A 17769-nucleotide genomic window follows, 5' to 3' on the forward strand; every position below is an offset into this window, starting at 1 on the left:
CAGCCATGACTCTTTACCTGGTATAGTAATCTGTTTTGGTTAGGATCTAAGATGTCCATCAAAGGCTCATGTGTTGAAGACATTGGTTCCCAAAGTAGCAAAGTTCAAAGGTGGGGGTTTCAAGATGTGGTTGGATCATGAAGACTCTGACCTAATTGGTGGGTTAATCCCTGGATGGGTTCATAATTTGATGGGCAATTGAGAGGTGACAGAATTTAGGAGTAGGCTTTTCGGGGCTATATCTTGTCCCTGGACTCTTCTACCCTCTTCCTGTCTGCCTCCTGTCCACCATACTGTGAGCTTCTGCTTCTCCATATGCCCCCACCATGTTGTTCTGCTTTGGCATGGGCCCAGAAACAATGGAGCCAAGTGGCCATGGCCTAAAGCCTCTGAAACCGTGAGCCCAAGTAAGTCATTCTTCCTTTAAAGTTATTTGTCTCAGGTGTTTTGTCATAACAGTGGGCAGCTGACTAATCCGTAACCCAAACCTTCATTTCTGAAGGGTTTGGATAGTGCATTTGTAGTCCTGCCTGGATTGGATTATTGTAGTTTTCCATTAACTTTTATCATAGGGCATGCAATGCTAAGAGACGCCCTAAGGAATTTCCTGTGCTGCAGACATACTCTTCCTTGTCTCTGTTGTGGAGTACAAATCCAACTTCCTCTTGTTAGTCAGGATCATTCACCCAGCCTGCACAGTAACTGCCTTTTTGGTCTGTTGATTCAGAGGCAGGAGGAGTGCAAAGTGGCCGGGTGTCAGTCTATACTTCAGGTTCAATGGAGCCATTGTTGTGTCTCCTGCTGGAAGCATTCCTCCCCCTGTGACTAACACTGCAGGCCACCAGGCCATAAGATCATGAGAACAGTAAGTAAGCAGTTGAGAACTGGGTCACCAGGGATGGTGGCGAGTGGTTTCCCAATAATGAAATCTTTGTGAGCATACCTTTCCAACATCCCTTGATTATAGGTTTTCAGTGTTCACTGAGGGAAGTTCTGAAGATTTGAAGACTGAGGGGGTCCCATGATCTGCTTTCTACAAGCTGGAGAGCCAGGAAGACAGGCAAGGTTGTTCCAGTGTGAGTCTAAACGTCTGGGAAGCAAGTGTGCTGATGATATAAGTCCTAGTCCAAGGGCAGGAGAATATCAAGATTGTAGCCTAAGTGGCCAGACAGAGAGAGAATTCTGTCTGTTCCTTTTTGTTCTCTTTAGGTCTTCAAAAGATTGGGTGAGGTTCACACACTTTGGGGAAGGTAACATGCTTTATTTGTACTTTATTTACAAACTCAAATACTAACCTTTTCTGAAAACACCCTCACGTAGAAATGTTTCACAGACATCTGGGCACCCCATGTTCCAGCCAAGTTGACATGATATTACTATCACACTCATCCTTTCTTCTATGACTCTCCCATTGCCTCCTTATGACTGAAATCTTCAGGGCCTCTGCTCCTCCCTTCCATATTGATCTTGGTAAGATCAACATCTGTGTGGAGGTGCAGCCAATTACTGTGATCCCTGGTCACAGACCTTACCTCATTTCTCAAAATTTAACATATTACTTTGTAAATGCATGGTTTGGGAGAAACCAGTATGCTGAATTATGCAGAAAAATTGTATCTGAGAAGTCTACAACAAATAAATAGTTTTTTAAAATCCTGAGTTTTAAATTTAAAAATTACATGGCAGAGAAACTAAAGCAGATACCTTAAAGCAACTGAGGCCAATAGGAAAAGGGGACCAGGAACTAGAGAAAAGGTTAGATCAAAAAGAATTAACCTAGAAGGTAACACCCACACACAGGAAATCAATGTGAGTCAATGCCCTGTATAGCTATCCTTATCTCAACCAGCAAAACCCCTTGTTCCTTCCTATTATTGCTTCTACTCTCTCTACAACAAAATTAGAGATAAGGGCAAAATAGTTTCTGCTGGGTATTGAGGGGGGGAGCGGGAGGGGGCGGAGTGGGTGGTAAGGGAGGGGGTGGGGGCAGGGGGGAGAAATGAACCAAGCCTTGTATGCACACATGAATAATAAAAGAAAAATGAAAAAAAAAAATAAATAAATAGAATACTAAAAAAAAAAATAAATAAATAAAAAAAAAATAAAAATTACATGGATATTTATTGAGCAGCAAAATTCACTTAAATTATATCCATTGTTTGACTGGGCACCAGTGGCTCACACCTGTAATCCTGGCTACCTCAGAAGCAGAGATCAGGAGGATTGTGGTTCAAGGCCAGCCAGAGCAAATAGTTCTCAAGACCTTATCTTGAAAATACCTAACATAAAAAAAGGCTGGTGAGTGGCTCAAATCCTGAGTTCAAACCTCTTTACTGAAAAAAAAAAGATTGCTTGATTGTTCACATAGTAATTGATTTAAAATTTTGTTTTAGTCTGGACAATTTATATCAAGCACAGATACCAAACAATTTCTAAATTCCTGTGGCTTAAAACACACATGTTGTGTGTTCTGTCAGAGGACAGAGGGCTCTGCTCTATGTGAACACTCAGAATCCAGGCTGCCACTCTCTTGTCCCTGTGTCAAGTGCAATTCAAGGTCACTATAGCTGGGGAAGGAGATTGGAGAACCACAGTGGGACTCTTCCATGGCACCTCACTCTCTCGCATGTCATGGTCAGACCTAGTCATGACGCTCTGTGTAATGACAGCAGTGTGTGTGCCCCAGCACTGTAATGCTAACACAGTCTCGTTTCAAACATCCCTGGTGTTCTGTGGCCCTCATTCATGGTACAACTTTCTAGATAGGAGAATGGGGAGAAAACGTGACTTTTGACTAGTGAAATGAAGAGGAAGACTAGGTGAATGCCAGAGCCTTGGGTTCAAGGTCAAGACTGTGTCATCAGAAAGTATGTGGAGAGGAAGCTCTTGGGGGGAACATGCAGAGGCTGTTATGCATGCTTAGTGGGACATGGGATGGTTCCATGAACATTCCTAGTTTGTGGTGTGTGGCACAGGGAGGAAGAACCAGCTTGAGGCCAGGAACTGCAGGGGAGATGAGCAGGGTGAGGAGGAATTTGGTGGTGGATGTGAAGGTCAGACCAAGGAGGTCAGATTTGTGGGAGTGGCCAACAGGGAGCCACTGTGTCATCTGAGCAGGGGAGCAGAAAGCTAGGAGCTGAGCCATGTGGGGTGTGCAGATGGTATCGAAGGGAAGTCTGCATTTATCATTCCTGTGATATGTTTGTATTTGCCAAGTACTTTAAGAGGCTTAGATTTTTAATAAAAATGTGATTTTAGTTTTACTGTTGGGAGCTATGTGTTACCATTTGGGACTTTGAAAGCTCAAATACATAAATGACATTCACACACATATTGTAATGGTAGTTTGCAGGCAGAATTCATTCTTAATCCATTGGAATGAAAATATTTGCCTTGTATTTTTGTTGGCATTTTGAATGTTTCATTCCTGCATTTTATTCATTTACTTATTCCATTGCTCCAGATTCATCTCTGAGAAAGGACTTCCACAATTTCTTGCATCCTCAAAATTATTCTTGGATTTATTATGAATACCAGTTGAATATCAAAGTTTAAACAGCAAGTGGTTAGAGTTACATAATGACGTGAACAGGAAGGTCTGTGCTCACAGCAGACAGTCACTTCCTTCTGTGGGCACGTTAGACTAATGCAAATGTGGTGGGATATATATCTATATCTTCACAGTCTTGTTTAGTCTGTTTTTACCCCAGGTTTTTGAAGAAGAAATGGCGGGGTCAGAGGGAGAAAGGCACAGAGAAAACAAAACAAAGAGAAAACAGAAATGAGAGACAATTGGTTGAGTTGTGACAAATTAGGAAATTTTTAATGAGAGAAACTGAGTTCATGTTGAGACCAGCTATCAGAACAAGTTGGGAATGGCCTGTTTCACAATTCTCTCCTAGTTTCTCATTTATACCATGCTTGGAATTAATAATAATTTGTGCTAGCTTATTGAGTTATATGTGGTTTCTTTTCCTCAGGAAACAAATTTGAAAAATGGCAGGCATTAATTACAGATACATACTACGTCTGGGAACACTCTCAAACTCTCTGGTCCAAATGGGAACCAAGCCTGTTTCTCTTGTTACTGTTAGCACAGTGTTCAGATCCACTCAGCTGACCAATACAGGCCTCTATGTTAGCTCTGTATTAATACTACTGCTTTTCCAAGAGGAGGAAGGCAGGAAAGAAGGAAGGAAGGGAGGGAGGAAGGAAGGAAGGAAGGAAGGAAAGAAAAAGAGAAAGGGGAAAGGTATAGTGGTGCAGAGGACAAATGAATGGATTCTGATTTTCATCTATTTATTTTGGGATGAACATATTAATAATTTTAATTTATCTAGCTCAATAGAAGTGTATTTGTCAAAGGCACCACCAAAATGCATGAATGCAGAAGCAGAGCACAGCCAGAAGGGAATTAAGTTTGCCTCTGAAAATCACTACGTGTGGTATCATTAGGTTATATTTTATGATAAATTTGCTGAGGCCTGTTTTTTATGATGTGTAATGTGTGTCGAGCTGCTGGTGGTGAAATAATATCAGTGGGATTTTCTCTTAGGGCACTTGATCCATGTGGGACGTATCACAGTGCATAGTAAATTCTGATGGTTGATTTGGTTGAAGGAAAGGAAATCTGGTGAGAAATAAGGTGAACTGATAAATATTTTCTCTATAAGTGTGTACTAGAATTATAAAACTGGTCCTCAAACTCCACACCCTAACTCCCCAGAACCTGTGAACAGAATAAATTCGTGCCCATAGTCCTGTTATGGCATGTAACACAGTTGACCTTAAAGTCGGGAGATTATCTGTGGGCCCAATCTAATCATGTGATTTAAAAGCAGAGCGTTCTCTTTGGCTGGTAGGGAGGTCAGAAAGATTCAAAGCATCAGGGGAAATGAATATATATATTGCTGCCCCTGAAAGGGAGGGGTTGTATGGTTTGAAAGGCTGAGAAAGGCCTCATCTGATAGCCCACAAGGAAATGGAACCTCAGTCCTTTAGATGCAAGGAACTTAATTCTGTCACTAACAGGAATGAGCTTGGAAGAGGATCTTCCGGTCTAGATGTGCTAGTTTTCTGTCACTATAACAAAATACCAGAGGTGATTGATTCACAAAGAGAAAAGGTTATTTTAGCTCATAATTTTGGAGGCTCCAGTCCAAGATATCTTATCCTATGTCTTTGTGTTTGTGGGGAGGCAGTACCTCATCATGGGGGCACATGGTGGAACAAAACTGCTTATACCCCAAGCCTGGGGCCAAAGAGAGGAAGAGAAAGAAACTAGGGTACCACATGCCCTGGAAAAGGATGGACCCAGTGATCTGTAGACCTCCACTAGGCCCCACATCCCACAGGTTCTACCATCTCCTAGTAGCACCACCCTGGGGACAAGCCCCTCAACACCTGGGCTTTTAGGGAGCATTCAACCCCCAAACTTCAGCACCAGGTGGGAACACAGCTAACTCACCCCTTGATTTTAGCCTTGTGAGACCTGAGCAGAAATCAGAAATCCCAGCCACCTCAATCTGGACTTGTTGTCATTATCATAAAGATAGTTGAGATAAAAAATGTTATCTTAAGTTAAATGTTATTTTAAACCTCTAAGTTTGTGATAATTTGTTATACAACAGTAAAACGATGTGTTAGTGGCCACGTTAAAATGAGTAAATCTTCATCGCCTCTCTTCCCTTTCTAGCTCCTTCCTTCCCTCCAATCCCATATCGTTCTCCCTGGAAGATACATTCAATTTCTCTTTGAAACAGTATTGCCTTGAAACATAAAGAGCAGCAATTATCAACTGTTGTTTATGAACAAAAAGAACCCGAGGCAGAGATGAAAAAATAATAACCTCATCTTCATAAAAAACGTGTTTTAGTATGTGAACTCTTATTTATTTATTTTTTTATTTTATTTTTTTAATTTTTATTTTATTCATATGTGTGTGAAGAGTTTTTTGAGATAGGGTCTCTTGAACTATTTGCCCAACTGGCAGTATGTGAACTCTTAAAGTCTGCCAATCAAGTTAAGTAAACCGTTTGAGTCCTTTTGCAATCCCCAACATGTTAAAGAAGTCATCACCCAGAAGGAAGTAGACCTCCACACCCACGCTAATCAGTGCCTGTGATTATAAGAATGGGTGACATTCGGCAGAAGAATGGCCTTACCTCATAGGGTAGTTCTGCTCCTTGCCCAAAGGAAGCCTACTCAATCACTTGACATCCTGTTGCAGAAGCACAGTGAGCTGAGATTCAATGAGGATCTTGTGAGGTGTGGTAGGCGTCACCCCAGCCTGTCACTCAAAGGGATGGTGCTGCATCCCCAGTGTCCTATGAAGAACGGAAGTTGCCTCCAAAACAATGACTACTTTGTTGGGTCTCCCCTAATGCTCAACTGTGCATGTGGGCGGGAGAGGCATTTCCCCTTACGCTTAACTCCTGGGGTGAGCGCAGGAACCCCCAAGAACAGGTTGATGGGTTGCAGTGCCCTTGCAAGAGATGGGATGTTGGTTAGGCATAACAAAAGCATCTTTCACCTGCGTGATTCTTTCTGCTCTACCAACTGCTTTCTCACAGGATTCGCTGGGTTGAGCTCTGACATCGTTGCACTTTTGAGATAGGCAGAGTCTGTAATGTGTAGGAAGTGCAATTTCATTTTTGATTAGCCTCTCCTAGGAAGTATCTAGAAATGAAGGACTCCCTGACTTTCTTAACTCTAGATCAAATTACTATTTGAAAGAAAAACTTATATTTGAAAAATCACTTTAATTTTTTATTTTTCCTTTTAACTGTCCATGACAAACCTAAGTCATTCCTGCAGAGTTTGGGATGTCTATCTCCTAGCTCTCTGATCCATCCAATGGGCAACAATAAGATCTCTGCTTAAAACGTCTGTAAACTTCAAACTGTGTGCAGAAATTGTCTTCTTTAACATTCAATACTCCCAGAAATAAATATCTACATCTTCTCTGTGTACAGTTAAGGCAATAGTCCTAAAGAGTCCTGCCTCACCTTGGCATAAAAGATAAGTTACAAAGTTTGGGGTAAGTTACAAAGTTCATTGCTTGCATGTGGGAGAGGTGAGGCATTTCAAGAATTGTTTGAGGGAAATAAAGCAATGCAGGTGGGTTTGGCAGAGCCAGGGTCCAGGTACCTCTGCTATGGGAATTTTGTCTTTAGAATCAGGGTCATGATAATGAGGAAAGCAGATGACTTGAGAATACCACACAGAATGACTACTGTTTTCATGAAACACCTTCATTCCTTCTCCCACCTGACTGTTGGGGCACTCAGTCAGAAAATGATCACCTCAAAAAGATGAAAAATTTTAGCCACAGCAAAAACAGATATTAGTTATTTTTCTAGAGTGAACCTATTGGCTCTTGCATTATTTTACCAAATTCTTGGAGAAATAGATTCAATGTCTACAAATGTTAAACCAGACTCAGAGGACCTGATTACTCCCATTTTAGAAGCTGCTTCTTTTGGAATATAGGATGCTAATAAGCTCGAACAAGCACTTGTAGTCCACAGTTCTTACTCTTTTTCTATTCCACTGGAAAGTCTGGGAGCACTGAAAAAGGATTCCCCTTGTCCTCTGTTTATTAAGCAATGACAGTGTGTTAACACATCTTTTACTTTGGCTATGTCTTAAAGCTTAAATTTGGTTTTCACCTTCCCACACTCCCACTTCTCCTAGGGAGTTGGGTCTCATTACTCATTTGCTTAGGCAGATCCCATCCTTGTCACCAGTGGTCACATTCTGGGGTCTTTGGAGTCTTGGGTGGTCCAAGTTAATCAGCTCCCCAGGGGAGATTTTTCCCTTTCATTCAGATTGGGGTGGAAGGTGAGTTGAGCCTGGTGATGTCCCCTGGATGGATGGGGGAAGGGGGGGAGCAGGTTGGTGGCTCCCACCAGATACTCTCAGGGTCAGATGTTAGAAATATATTTAAGCTGTTGGGGATATCACAAGATAAATGACACAATTCAGAAGTCCATAGGCAAGGGAAAATTTACTTCTGAAGAAGGGTGTGCACCTGACAAAGAGTCTGGTAAGCAAACACACTGGGTGAAAGTCCACTTAGATTTTATCTCTAACACAATGCTGCCACTCGCCTAGATTGGGCAGTATTTGGGTTCACAATCTACATGGCTGGTTAATTGGAAAAGGGCCAGGTCAGGGAAATGGGATTTGGAGACAAAGAAGTTTAAATGTTCAGGGAAGCAATAACTGTTTTAGGTTATCAGCTCTGGAAACAGGGTGTCTAGCAAAAACAGAAATTTGCCTGGCTGAGGAAAACAACCCTTTGTTCTTAATGGAAACTTTTATCAGGTTAAACTTTTTATCAGGTTAACTTTTATGTCCATGAAGCGAGCATATGGGAAGCAAGTTAGTGAGGCAGTTATTACTGATTAAATTCTTTAACAGAGAAGACCCAAACTAGCTGATTCTTACATCAGATGACCACCTGATAGGGAGGGTTTCTGTTCTGAGAACATTCTTAAGAGTTTCTACCCCCTCTCTTATGCATTCCATCCAGATCAGTCACCAGGTGCTTCTTACACAAGAGGAGTTTATTCTTGTTTAGAGCAGGCTGTGTTTTAAGGTTCCTGAAAATTACATCTGTTCTGAGACACTCCTGTCTCTAAGGCAACCAAGATTTTTAGGTCTTGTTGTCATAGAGACCTGGTAATCCCTGCACCAGGAATGGAAATCCACAGTCATGGATGGAAATACCTTTCTCTAACCCCATACAACTTTGCATTAAACAAATTCACCAAGTGCTACATAGTTTAGGCCGTGTGAGATGTTTGAGTGGCCTAATTACTCTTATAGCCACAATACCTCTTTTATAGTGCAATTCAAAAGCTATCCACACTCCTCCTCATGCCCCGTTCTCCCAAGAACCTAATATTATCAGATTACAATGTGATTAGATTATTATTGAAAGTTTATGTTTTTATGACTTCACACCTGCTAGTCTAAGCTTTGCCATCTGCTGTGCTATGATTAGTATTTCAGGAACATTTTCCTTTCTCTAAAATTAAGGACTGTCCACTTTGGGGGGTATATTTTGTTTTCTTGTACTTACTACTAATGTTGAAACAAACTTTTTCTTAGCATAATTTTTCTCTAAAATCGGACCTAATACAAAGGTACACATACATCTCATTAATTTGGGAGGGATTACAGGAGGCAGTGATGGGCGATGCGTGGAGTACGAGAGAAGAAAAGCAAATGTAAAAATGACAAAGGCTCACTTTGGAGGCAGTGGTTGCTGCTGGGACCTTAAGAAGAGCTCTTCAGGTTGTGTCTTGGGATTGTTCACTTGTTGGCTGCTGTCCTCCACCTGAAGCAGGTTGCCCCCAGAGGGTGGAGATGGCTAATGTCTTTCACTTCCAGGGCAGTGGTGGGTTTTGCAAGTGTCCTGAGAAATGTCAGCAAAGCTCATTGTGGAAGGCAACTTGGCCAATGCAGTGGTGCTGAAGTCAAGACAGGTGGAGAAGGTGTGGCTTGGGTAAATGACAGGGCACCTGCCTGGCTGTATGGAGCTGGAGAGGGACTGGCCATGTGACTTAAGGTAATGTGCTCCACACCATCTTTGGCCTTTAGCACCAAAGTCACCCTTTCTTTCAGGTGTAACTCATATTGCCCACTCTGAACGTTGGGGGAGCCTTTGGTCCAATTCAAGCATCTTGACTTCACACTCCTGGTATAACCTGCTCAGTCACTCACAGATCCATCTCTGTGCAGGTGTCCTCTGCTCTCTTCTTTTGTCTTTGTGGGCTTATTATCTATTTTTTTTTTTTTTTTGCAAAGGTAATCCCTTATTGTCATTTCAGTGCTTTCAAGAGGAAATAGATTGAAGGCATGCTTTACATCTGCTTCCTGGAGCCCACTACACTCTCATGGTCCTGAACCTTTCCAGGGAGGGGGCACCTCTGCGGTACACAACACCTCATAAAGGTCTAGATGAATAGGAAAGTAAATCATTTTAATATCAAGATAACAATTGAATGTAAACAAGCCAAACCAGCCAACTGGCTATACAATTATTTACTACTAGAGTACTACTAGGGTATACACTGTATACCTTTCCTTTTACATTTTTATACATTTGCCGTAGTCTTACATGTGGAATTTGACTTTGTTCTCCTTCAATTAACATTCCTATACCATTTCAAAAGTGTTAGTTCACATTTTTCTTGGGGAAGTATTGGGGTTTGAACTCAGGACATCCTGCTTGCTAGTCAGGTACTCTAAAACTTCAGCCACTTACTGTGTTGAGTATTTTTTAGAGAGGGTCTCACAAACTTTTTGCCTGGTTTTGAACCATGATCCTCCTGATCTCTGCCTCCCAAATAAGTGGGATTATAGATGTGTGCCACCATGCCTGCCTATGTTAAAGATTTTTGCCAATTTTTTTCTTCTATGAGTCTTATAATTTTAGTTCTTTAACACTTCAATTCATTTTGAGTTGATATATTTTGCATTAGGATCCAACTTTGTTCTTTTGCATGTCATAACCTGTTTCCTAAACTTGTGATTGCAAAGACTCTTTTTTTTCATCAGATTGCAAAATAGAATCTTTAGAAAACAGAAAAGAGCTAAAATTATTTAATAAGAAGTGTAGTTATGTATATCATTACAGGGAACATCCTTTGTTTGTTAAAAGAGAAAATTAAATTTCTTATTGAAGCAGAAAGATTCCCCATATTACTCATTGTGAGTAAATATGCCACTTTATCATTGAGAGTACTGATTGTAAAATAAAATAACTTTAGGAGACAATGGTGTGAATACCATGAGGACATCAAATAAGGTAGGTGAAAGGGGAGCGAGGGAGTTTCCCATACTTGTCTGATTGGAGATTTTTCTAGGCGATTGCATTCTACTGTCTTAATCATTGCATCATCCATCTCCCTGTGCACGGGGAGAGACATCCAATAGTTTATAGAGTGAAATTACTTGAAAGCTAATTTGATTTTGTATTTGGAAACAAACAATTCCCAACAGTCGTGTTCCTTCCTTCCTTCCCTCCTCCCTCCCTCCGTCCCTCTTTCCTTCCTTCCTTCCTTCTTCCTTCCTTCCTTCCTTCCTTCCTCCTTCCTTCCTTCCTCCCTCCCTCCCTCTTTCCTTCCTTCCTTCCCTCCCTCCTCCCTCCCTCCCTTCCTTCCTCCCTTCCTTCCTTCCTTCCCTCCTCACTCCCTCCCTCCCTCCCTCTTTCCTTCCTTCCTTCCTTCCTTCCTCTCTTTTGTTTTTTTGTGTGGTTGGTAATGGGAATTGAATTACTTGAGCCATGCCCCCAGTCCATTTGCTTTTTCATTTATTTTTCAGATAGGGCCTCATGCTTTTGCCTGGGCTAAACTCAGACTTTTTGAGATAGGATTTCATTCATTTTTGCCTGAGCTGGCCTCAAACTGCAATCCTCCTGGCTATGCCTCCAAAGTAACTGGGATTACAGGCATATATTGTCATGCCCTGCCCTAAATTTTAGTTTTGCAACAAATGCAATGATATAAATGCTAAGATTCTAAAATTCTTTCTTTCTTTTCTTTTTTTTTTTTTTTGACACAGGGTCTTGCTAAATTGCCCAGGAGAATTTTACCGGTTCTCCCTCCACACACAGTGACATGTTTTGTTGTTTGCTTGTTTGTGTTTCTTCGAACCCAGGGCCCTGTGCACGTTAGGAAAGCACTCTATCACCAAGCTACATCCTCAGCCCCAGACACGCACTTTAAGGGCGTCCTGGTTTTTGACAAATGCAGGGTCTCTGCCTCTGTGGGTTTGGGGCGCCCCTGGTGGTTGAAATTTGCCAGGCGTTCATGGCCACACCTTAGGTTTGCAGATGCGGGACTGGCATTCACCCGGCCACTAACTGAAAGCATGCGCTCTCAGCTAGGAGTGGAAAGCAGAGGACGGGAGGAAGGGTGGCTGTGGATTTGGACCCACGAGAAGCAAAGGATGAATTGTAAGCAGAAGAGAGGCCCAGGGGGCTGTGTCACATTCCCTGCAGAAGGCCAGCTGCTCTCCTCAGTGCACGTGCGTGTCCTTCAGAAACAGGGGCTCCTGACTAAACAAATTCTGAGATGTTCCCAATTTCATTCCCAGGGCAGGAGGGTGGGGGGAGAAGAGGGGAGGGGAGGCAACTAAGAGCTCAGAGCACCAGTGACAGACTGTTTCACCTCCCTGAGTGCATGTTGAAACCTTGACTTGGGCCACCTTGATGGTGGTCCATCATGGTGGACCACCGGGCATCACTGTGCCCTGTTCATATCCCAACCAGCCAGGCGCTGCTCTGTGGGGCCTGTCCTCCCGTCCCCCACACCATGCTCTTCATGCTACCCCACCCTCTTATCCAGCATCCGACATAGGCTTGGTGTACACAAGTCATCTTCTCCCCGTGTACACGAGCCGTCTTCTCCCCGTGTACACGAGCCGTCTTCTCCCCCGTGTACACGAACTGTCTTCTCCCCCGTGTACACGAGTCATCTTCTCCCCGTGTACACGAGCCATTTTCTCCCCGTGTACACGAGTCGTCTTCTCCCCGTGTACACGAGTCATTTTCTCCCCGTGTACACGAGTCGTCTTCTCCCCAGATGGTCGTAATAAAATGCCCTCAGCTCCTGGATTCCACAGACACTTTTCCAATGCCCTCCACTCTTGCTGGTGGCACTTGTGAAATTTGTCCCTGGACCTGGTCCTTTTTCTGACTGGCACCTGTCAGGGCTCTTTCCTTTCAGAGGTGTCTCACTCTTGAGAGGTTTGCTTTTACACCCTACAGACAAAAATGTGGTATGGGGCTGTGGTGTGCTTAAGTGGTAAGAGCACCTGCCCAGCAAGCATGAGGTCTTGAGTTCAAATCCCAGTACTACCAAAAAAATATTATACAACTGGCAGGAGATTCTTAGGTCCCTTGATCAGTGGTGACCGTGGTCTTTCCAGATTGGTTAATTCATAGTCAAGTGTTCCCTGTATATTTGTCTGTGTCACCACGTAGACCACGGGGACTCAGCTCCAAGGAATGAGCAGGTGGAATGATTGACACTGGAGTTTGCTGATGGAAAAAGAACTGAAAACTGTCACTCTGTGCATATGTAAAGTGACTTTCCCTCCTAAAGCTTGCTTATGGGAAGCTCGTGACAGGGAAAACACATTGGCAATGTGGTGTCATGAGAGAACCTGCTGAGCTGTGGGGAGATGCTCCCTCCCGGGTCCACATGCCTGAGTTCTCTCCCAGGTTGTCACCAAATGAGCCTGGGTCCCCTTGGTCTCCCAGAGCCTTGGTTACTTATCAAAAGAATGTCACAATCCCAGCTAGTAGGACCCACTGACTGCTCCGAGCTGGGTCTCAAAACACACCTGCTAAGCTGAGATACTGCCTTAGATCTGAGGTCCCGCCAGCATTGTCCTGCTCCCCGACAGCAGGTGCTGTGGGAGCCACTCTGGGACACAAACCGAAAAGCCTTCTGGCCTCATCCAAAATCTCCTCATCTGTCTCAGAAAAGAAGACTGAGAAATGCAGTCACCCCAAAGGACTTCGTTACAAGATAATGTCTGTACTCAATGTGAATGCACTCAAGGTTGAGTGCAGTCGAATTCCAAAGAGAAATATTTAAAAATTAAGTATTTTAAAATTACTTTTGGTGGTACTGGGATTTGAACTCAGGGCCTTGTGCTAGCTGGGCAGGTGCTGTACTGCTTGAGCCATACCTTCAGCCCTTTTGTTTTAGTTATTTTTCAGGTAGGGTCTTGTGCTTTTACCCTGGCCAGTCTGAGGCTGCAGTCTACCTACCTAAGCCTCCCTCCTGCATGGCTGGGATTAGGTGAACCATCACATCTGGCTTGTTTGTTGAGACAGGGACTCCCTAACTCTTTTCCCAGGCTGGCCTTAAACTACAATCCTTCCTAGCTCCACCTCCTGAGTAGCTGGAATTACAGGTGTTCATTACCATGCCTGCCCCTCCAAAGAGAATCATCGTAAAAGCTAATTTTTGTTTCTGAGTCCTTTTATTCCCCTAATAGTCATTTTCAGCCTTACCTATAGATAAGGAGTATATGAGCTTCTGAATCATGTTAGGTAATGGATAATTCCACTTCAAGTAATAATTGTGTCTTTTCTCTTGTCTCTAGTAAGTTCTTTCTGGCAAACATTCAGAAAGCAGAGGGGAATTTCCTCTTTGTCTGCCCCCTGACACTTTTTCACAAAATTATATGTAGTTGTCTCCCGTTATCAAGACCCCCACTGGGCCCCTGGGACAATAGTTTGCACCAAATCCATGTACAATTGAGACCACTACCAGCTGGCTAGCAGACAGGCAGTGAATACAGCATGGACACACCAAGCAAAGGTATGATTCATGTTTTGGGTAAGATGAAGCAGGATGTTAAGAGATTTTATCATGCTGCTAAGAGTAGTGTGTAATCAGCTGGACGTGGTAGTACTTGCCTGTAATCCCAGCTACTCAGGAGGCAGAGATAGAAGGATCATGAGTTCAAGGCCAGTCCTGGCAAAGTTAGCAAGACCCTATCTCAAGAACAAAATGGGGGGGGGACGCTGTTGCTGCTGCTGCTACCCCGAGCCCGAGCGGACGAGCAGGAACACACATATCAAGATAAAGAGGAAGTTGTCTTCTGGATGAATACTGTTGGGCCCTACCATAATCGCCAAGAAACCTGTAAGTACTTTTCACTTCCATTCTGTGTGGGGTCAAAGAAAAGTATCAGCCATTACCATGAAACTCTGGGAGAAGCACTTCAAGGAGTTGAGTTGGAATTTAGTGGTCTGGATATCAAATTTAAAGATGATGTGATGCCAGCTACTTACTGTGAAATGGGCTTAGATAAAGAAAAAAGAGGTGCATTTGTGTATGCTATCAAAAATCACTACTGGTCCAGATGTACATAGATGACTTACCAATATGGGGTATTGTTGGTGAAGCAGATGAAAATGGAGAAGATCGCTATCTGTGGACCTACAAAAAACTTGAAATAGGTTTTAATGGAAATTGAATTGTTGATGTTAATCTTACTAGTGAAGGGAAGGTGAAACTGATTCCAAATACTAAAATACAGATGTCATATTCAGTACAATGGAAAAAGTCAGATGTAAAATTTGAACATCGATTTGACAAATATCTTGATCCATCCTTTTTTCAACATAGGATTTATTGGTTTTCAATTTTTAACTCCTTCATGATGGTGATCTTCTTGGTGGGCTTAGTTTCAATGATTTTAATGAGAACTTTAAGAAAAAATTATGCCCGGTATAGTAAAGAGGAAGAAATGGATGACATGGATAGAGACCTAGGAGATGAATATGGATGGAAGCAGGTACATGGAGATGTACTTAGACCATCCAGTCACCCGCTGGTATTTTCCTCTCTCATTGGTTCTGGATGCAGATATTTGCTGTATCTCTCATTGTTATTATTGTTGCAATGATAGAAGACTTATATAGAGAGAGGGGATCAATGCCCAGCACAGTCATATTTGTCTATGCTGCTACATCGCCAGTGAATGGTTATTTTGGAGGAAGTCTGTATGCTAGACAAGGAGGAAGGAGATGGATAACACAGATGTTTATTGGGGCATTCCTTATTCCAGCTATGGTGTGTGGCACTGCCTTCTTCATCAACTTCATAGCCATTTATTACCATGCCTCAAGAGCCATTCCTTTTGGAACGATGGTGGCTATTTGTTGCATCTGCTTTTTTGTTATTCTTCCTCTAAATCTTGTTGGTACAATACTTGGCCAAAATCTGTCAGGTCAGCCCAACTTCCCTTGTCGACTCAATGCTGTGCCTCGTCCTGTACTGGAGAAAAAATGGTTTATGGAGCCTGCAGTTATTGTTTGCCTGGGAGGAATTTTACCTTTTGGCTCAATCTTCATTGACATGTATTTCATCTTCACATCTTTCTGGGCATATAAGATCTACTCTGCCTATGGCTTCATGATGCTGGTGCTGGTCATCCTGTGGATTGTGACGGTCTGTGTGACCATTGTGTGCACGTACTTCCTGCTGAATGCAGAAGACTATAGGTGGCAGGGGACAAGCTTCCTCTCTGCTGCAGCAACTGCAATCTATGTTTACATGTACTCCTTTTACTACTATTTTTTCAAAACAAAGATGTATGGCTTATTTCAAACATCATTTTACTTTGGATATATGGCGGTATTTAGCACAGCCTTGGGGATAATGTGTGGAGTAACTGGTTACATGGGAACAAGTGCCTTTGTCCGAAAAATCTATACTAATGTGAAAATTGACTAGAGATCCAAGAAAACATGGAACTTTCTCCTTCATAGTGGTGGAACTTGCACAGCAAAAAAACAAAACAAACAAATGCAAGAAGTGATTTGGGCTTAACATTGGGTACTTGGTGGGTCTCGCTTTTGTGGATGGCTTAAAGTAACATCTATTTGCATTGATCCTAGGTTCTTACTGACTGCTTTCTCCAACTGTTCTCAGCAAATGCTTGGATTTTATGCAGTAGGCATTAGTACAGTACATGGCTAATCTTCCCAAAACTAGCTCATTAAAGATGAAATAGACCAGCTCTCTTCAGTGAAGAGGACAAATAGTTTATTTAAAGCATTTGTTCCAATAAAATAAGCAGAGGGAAACTTGGATGCTAAAATTACATAAATAGAAATCTTCCTGGCACTTAGTATTTCTATGTTACTGAAAAAATGATGTTCCAGAGAGATTACTTTTTTTTCCTTTTATTTTTACTGCCATTGTTGACCTATTGTGGGACATTTTTATATATTGAATCTGGGTTCTTTTTTGACATGTTTTTCGTTGGTTTTTCCCTCAATTTAACTGCATCCCTTTTAAACAAACAAAAAAAGAATTTAACATTATTAAATTCTGCATGTAATATATTTACTGTTATCTTGTTGGACCAATTTCCCATTTATTTAAGATTATCCACTTACATCTTAATTACATCCAAAGAAGATACATCCAAAGACAGAGTTGTACTCTCTATAATGCAATTTACTGTATAGTTAGAAAGCAAAGTGTTAAATGGAGAAGATACTTGTTTTTATTAAACATTTTGAGATTTAGATAAACTACATTTTAACTGAATATCTAGTTTCCCCCCAAGTTAGTCTTACATCTTTTTGGGGTTTGAATGAAGGCTTTACATAAGAAATTATTAAAAGCAGGGGAGGGTGGGTAATAAATGTATATAACATTAAATAATGTAACGTAGGTGTAGATTCCCAAATGCGTTTGGATGTACAGATTGACCGCAGAGTACTTTTTTCTGATGATAATTGGTGTAGAAATGTGTGAATTTGGATGGTTTTTTACATCTTGCCTACCATTGCACGAAACATTGGGGTTTCTTCAAAATGTGTGTCATACTTCTTTTGGGCGGAGTGTTGTTTTCTTCTGTTTCTTTTCTGAGACTCCTATAGGAGCTAAATTTGTAACTTAGAAACATTTAATTTTGTTAATCCTGTCTGGGACACTTAAGTAACATCTAAAGCATTACCACTTTAGAATGTTCAAATAAAATTTCCTGACCAAAAAAAAATGAACAAAATGTATTGGGACTGGCAGAGTGGCTCAAGTGGTAAAGTACCTGTCTGGCAAATGAGAAACCCTGAGTTCAAACCCCAGTGCCACAAAAGCAGAACAAAATATAAACAAAAAGGATGGGGTTAAGACTCAGTGGTAGTGTGAGGCCCTGGGTTTGATCTCCAGTCCTGTAAAAAATTTTTTTTCAAAGTTTAAGAATAGTGTGTTGTGAATTGTT

The 17769-nt window shown here is 42.0% G+C and overlaps 1 pseudogene; it reads left to right on the forward strand.

Annotated features, from left to right (window-relative positions):
* Positions 1–12887: 12887 nt before the first annotated feature.
* Positions 12888–17093, forward strand: LOC109702959 (transmembrane 9 superfamily member 3 pseudogene; annotated as a pseudogene).
* Positions 17094–17769: the final 676 nt, after the last annotated feature.

The sequence above is a fragment of the Castor canadensis genome, chromosome 13 (assembly GCF_047511655.1).
Source record: "Castor canadensis chromosome 13, mCasCan1.hap1v2, whole genome shotgun sequence".
NCBI classification, from domain to species: Eukaryota; Metazoa; Chordata; class Mammalia; order Rodentia; family Castoridae; genus Castor; species Castor canadensis.